We start from the raw sequence: 5,896 nt of genomic DNA, 5'->3' as shown, positions 1-5,896 counted from the left end.
CCAGCCACTCACCCATCAACCTAGCCACTCACCCATCTACCCAGCCACCCCCCCCCCCCCGGCCAACACAAGCCACGTCCCCAGACTTGGAAGATGCTGGACAAAGGCTTAATTAGAGTGTGAAGTATAAACACTTAGAGAAGGCTGGCACTGGCTCTGGCACTAAGGGAGGGGGGGCAGGGGAGGAAGAAGGGGGGGGGGTAGTGAGGGGGAAGGGAGAAGGGGGGAGGGGGGGGGATAAACTACCAGTAGGAAGAGTAGCTAGTAGATAAAGAGTTAGTGATCAAGAGGGAAGCCCGGTTGGTAATCAAGAAAGGGGTAACTAAGGGTGCGTTAAAAAGAAAAGGGGGGGATTTAAGGGGAGGGGGGGGGGAGGGGAGCCTAGGGATGAACTAATGGGAGGACGGCACGTGCGGGTGATCACTCACTCACTCACTCACACACACACACACACACACACACACACACACACACACACACACACACACACACACACACACACACACACACACACACACACCAGACACAGCTCCCCTCTTAGCTCCCAGGGGGAGGGGGAGGTTATCTTGAGATGATTTCGGGGCTTTAGTGTCCCCGCGGCCCGGTCCTCGACCAGGCCTCCACCAGGCCTCCACCCCCAGGAAGCAGCCCGTGGCAGCTGACTAACTGCCAGGTACCTATTTACTGCTAGGTAACAGGGGCATCAGAATGAAAGAAACTCTGTCCATTGTTTCTCGCCGGCGCCAGGGATCGAACCCGGGACCACAGGATCACGCGTCCAGTGTTCAGTCCCCTCAGCCACCGGCTCCCCGAGGAGGTAGGGGGGGGGGAGGGAGGTGGGGGAGATCCTGGGGGGGGGGAGGTAGGGGAAGGAGAGGCTTTCTAGTTAAACGTAATAATAAAATTAAAAAAAAAGTCTCATTAAATTAGTTGTAGGCTTAGACTTGAGATGAGGAGATGCAAGATAGCAGCTGATAGCATGCAGGTCACTGATAAATATGATGACCATACCCAATGAGCCATAGCTCACTAGCACTCATGAAAAATGAACTGATGTGCTCAGTGAAACTGCTCGCTAAACGGGCTATTCATGCCCGTGCCACCTTTTGAGTGGCTTAATCTTCCTCATGCTCGCTAAAGGCTGTCATTCAGCATCAGCTGTCAACTGTAATCAGCATCTGATGTCTCACTCAACACGTCATTTATCTGATGTATTTATTCATTTCTATTAGCATTAAATTCCTTCCTTCCTTCCTTCCTTCCTTCCTTCCTTCCTTCCTTCCTTCCTTCCTTCCTTCCTTCCTTCCTTCCTTCCTTCCTTCCTTCCTTCCTTCCTTTCTTTATTTTTTTCCTGTTCCTTGTCATCTCCTGAACACGTCGTCACCTTATCCATCATCCACACTTCGCTCCTCAGCATCCGTCATCCACACACCTGCAGCATCCGTCATCCCCACACCTGCAGCATCCGTCATCCACACACCTGCAGCATCCGTCATCCCCACACCTGCAGCATCCGTCATCCACACACCTGCAGCATCCGTCATCCACACACCTGCATCATCCGTCATCCACACACACACCTGCAGCATCCGTCATCCACACACCTGCAGCGTCCGTCATCCACACACCTGCAGCATCCATCAGCCGTTTAGTGCACCGCTCCCCCCAATCATATACCGCTGGACCACAGGACTCTTGGTCCACTGGTCCCACATGAACCAGTGGCTACAAATGGGATGCCTGAGCGCTTCTCCCTTCCCTTCCCTTCCCTTCCCTTCCCTTCCCTTCCCTTCCCTTCCCTTCCCTTCCCTTCCCTTCCTATCTCCTTTCCCTTTTGGGCGTCTCGTGTACCTTTTACGGTCTAGGCGGTCAGGTGGGGGCGGCCCCCACGATGACCTAATATGTGGGTCTACAGTGGGCGTCATGTTTACCTTCTGCTGGGGTGAGGGGGGGGGGTAAACATTACAGGTCGTCGCCTCTATCTCCCCTTCTCCCCAATATCCTCTCCCCTTACCCTATTTCCTCACCCCTCCCCTCCCTTCTTCCCCTCTCTCTCCGTACATCTTTTCCTTTCCTTGTTTGGAGGCCGACGATGGAGGGAAGGATAAGGATAGGTTAATGTGGCTTGAGTGTTTGGGTATCTTCTTATTCATTCTTCGTTTGTTCTTATTGACGAATTAATTCATCTCTGAGGGATGCTGGGTAGGTGACGCAGGTACACGGTGACACGGGATTGTGTGTGTGCGTGTGTGTGTGTGTGTGTGTGTGTGTGTGTGTGTGTGTGTGTGTGTGTGTGTGTGTGTGTGTGCGTGTGTGTGTGTGTGCGTGTGTGTGTGTGTGGGGGGGGTGTGTATGTGTGTGTGGGGGGGGGGGGTGTATGTGTGTGTGTGTGTGGGTGTGGGTGTGTGTGGGTGTATGTGTGTGTGTGTGGGGGGGTGTGTGGGGGTGTTTGTATACACTGCCTCCCACGCTTACCTGGGCACGGGGACAGGTAGGCAGGCAGGCAGGTAGGGCGTTGCTTGGGCCTTTCACTCGCGCCCATCTTGAGGATGCTCCAGCACGGATGACACGCGTCTTGTCTTATGCAAATTAGCAGCTGTCTCGCCTCGTCTTACCTGACTTAATTGATAAATAACTTTATGAGCGATGGCACGTTAAGGAGTTTGGGGAGGGAGGGAGGGAGAGAGAGAGAGTGAAAGTGAGAGAGAAGGTAGGAGAGTAGTCCCTGACCGAGCCCCTTGTCAGCTACGGCACTCCTCGAGCTGTAATAACCTAGTCTTCATGTTTCTATTCCCTGTGCAAATCGTTCCTTTGTTCCTGAGCAGGGAACGCAGGCGGCGCCCACAAGGCACGGGTGCACGCCCACACGCCGACGACCAAGGTGTGGGCGGGGAGGGACATAAGGGAGGATTGGCCACATTGGAATTCTCTCTCTCGCCTGTGGAGTCTCTCCCAATGATGGTATGTGTGAAAATGAAGGAACTGGTTGCTGAGGAGACTGAAGGAGGCTGGAATGAATACTTCATCCCTAACTCTCTCCACCAAGTTAGACGCGTCATCAGGCAAGATTATTGGTATTATGAGACTTTGTGTCCATTTCTTTGGCAAGATATCCTTGTGAGAGACTCATTTGATAGAGGTCAAGTAGAGGGTGGCTAGGGACATCATTCAGTAAGCTCAAGGTGTTATAAGTTATACCTATCAGGCAAGAGGATCGTCGGAAGGTAACGGAGGAAAGGAGGATGCAAAAAAATCAGTGAATTTGTAGTTTGATACAACCGACAACCTTAATCAAGTGGACGAAAAGGAGGAAGGCTGAGAGAGAGAGACTATGTAAGATCAAGAATTCGTCTTGGAGACAGCACGGAAACGACAACTGAACAGCAGACTCACTGAATCTATGGCACGGAAGATGAACACCGCCTTAGGAGACTGGCCAGCACTAGAACACATGTGGAGCTAGAAGAACTAGAAGAACTAGGGGGGGACTAGAAGACCTGGCACAGCGGACTCTGAAGAGGTTCAGAGTCAGCTATGGCCTTGCCTGTGTTTACTTGAAGGGGCGTGGCCAGATGCAGAGAGATGAGTGGGACCCGAAGGAGACCTTAGAAGGGGGAGAGTGGAGGTTGTACTTACTGTTTATCTCGAGAGGGTCGGTGAAGGATCATAGCTCAAAGGGGAATCTGAGACCTGGAGCTGATTCGAGGGGGCATAGTCACAACTGTGTCACATAAAGGGTAGCTGAAGGAGTGTAGAGTGTCACCGACGTCCACTTGTATGTGAAAGGTAGGCGAAGTGTAGCAGAGAAGGTTTAGGATCTTCTACACCACTCAGGGTGTAGAGAGAGAGAGGACTACACCTGTTTTGTTTGTGAGGGTGAGTGAGAGGGCCAAGAGAGAGAGAGAGAGAGAGAGAGGTGAAGGGCTGTGAGCAAGTCAAGACCATTGAGAGCCTACCTGTCTTGAATGAAGGGAACCTCAAGTCATGACGGCGTAGCAGGGGATCAGCCTGGAGGAAGGAAGGGCACTCATGCTGTATGAAGAGTCATAGAAGCCATGATGGTGTGAGAGACAGGAAGGGTACCTGTTTTCCAAGGGATGGCGGGAGGTGCTACACCTCCAGGGGCAGCAGCAAGAGATAGACGTCCTGGCCACCTGTTCCCCCATACACAGACACAGCTCGACTCCTGTCTCTCTCCCTCTAGACTCCTCCTGACATGTTTGGCTATGGGCGACGTGTCCGCGTCGTTAGCAGGAACACACGGAAGCTGCCCCGTCTTACAATCCTCTCCGAGTTGATTATATATAATGTTACAAATTACTGTACCTGGCGAACCTCTAGGGAGTGCTGCGAGATGCGAACCTGCACCACAACGGCAGGTTAACATGTATGTATGCGTGTGTGTGGGGCGTGCCGTGGCTCGAACCACGACCACGCTGACGACCACACGCTGACGACCTCACCCTGAGAGGATGTGTGGGTAAAAGAGTACGTTTTTATGGGTGAACGATGGTTTGGGCGGCTGAATGAACTAGTATTGGGCCATTGTTGATCAGGACGGGTTCCAGGTCGAGTGCCGAAGAGTGTCAAGCAGTTTCGATGACCCTTCATGGCACCGGGGGCCAGGTCATGGGCCATTGTCTCCCTCCCCAAGGGCTCTCACAGCCCCTGGCACCGGAAGATGAGAAGAAAAGAAATGGAAGAGGAGAGAAAGAAGAAAAAATAATAAGGAAAGAAACGATAGAAATTGAGAAGGACGGTGAAGTTGAAATCAAGTGAATGAAGTGGAATGACATACAAATACTCAAACTTTGAGTGTAAGTGAAAGGGATTGGAGAGAGATAGAAAGGTAGGATAGGAGGAGAGTAGGATAGGAGTAGGGTAGGATAAGAGGAGAGTAGAATAGGAGTAGGCTAGGATTGGAGGAGAGTAGGATAGGAGTAGGCTAGGATAAGAGGAGAGTAGGATAGGAGTAGGCTAGGATTGGAGGAGAGTAGGATAGGAGTAGGCTAGGATAAGAGGAGAGTAGGATAGGAGTAGGCTAGGATAAGAGGAGAGTAGGATAGGAGTAGGCTAGGATAAGAGGAGAGTAGGATAGGAGTAGGGTAGGATAGAAGGAGAGTAGGATAGGAGGTTATCGAAGACCTACGATGCTTGTCTCCTGTCGCACTGAAGATGCTGGGGCTTCTTAAGTGCCGCCGGAGAATGGTTAGTTTTTTCTTGCACTCATTTATCTCTGTCTGTGTTGTTAGTGTGAGACTCGCAGGTCTGTTTTGTGTTGTCTGTTTATCTTAGGGTTGTTCTTGGTTATCTGTCTGTATTTCTTTATGTATGTTTGTTTTGTGTCTGTTGGTCGGTGTGTTGTCCTTGCGGGGGTTGAGCTTTGGCTCTTTGGTCCCGCCTTTCTCTCTCTCTCTCTCTCTCTCTCTCTCTCTCTCTCTCTCTCTCTCTCTCTCTCTCTCTCTCTCTCTCTCTCTCTCTCTCTCTCTCTCTCTCTCTCTCTCGGAAATGTGAGGCCAAAATACAAAAGAGGTTATCTTAAGATGCTTTCAGGGCTTAGTGTCCCAGGCCTCCACCCCCCTCCTCCCCCCAGGAAGCAGTCCGTGGCAGCTAACTAACTCCCAGGTACCTATTTACTGCTAGGTAACAGGGGCATCAGAAGCTCTGCCCATTGTTTCTCGCCGACGCCCGGGATCGAACCCGGGACAACAGGGATCACGCATCCAGTGTTCTGTCCGCTCAGCCACCGGCTCCCTTGAGGTGCGAAAGATAAGAACTGTTGAACTATAGAATCATCCCCCATCAATCATCACTAATAATCATCCCCCATCAATCATCACTAATAATCATCCCCCATCAATCATCACTAATAATCATCCCCCATCAATCATCACTA

The sequence above is a fragment of the Procambarus clarkii genome, chromosome 47 (assembly GCF_040958095.1).
Source record: "Procambarus clarkii isolate CNS0578487 chromosome 47, FALCON_Pclarkii_2.0, whole genome shotgun sequence".
Classification (NCBI taxonomy): Eukaryota; Metazoa; Arthropoda; class Malacostraca; order Decapoda; family Cambaridae; genus Procambarus; species Procambarus clarkii.
This window is presented reverse-complemented; position numbering follows the sequence as displayed.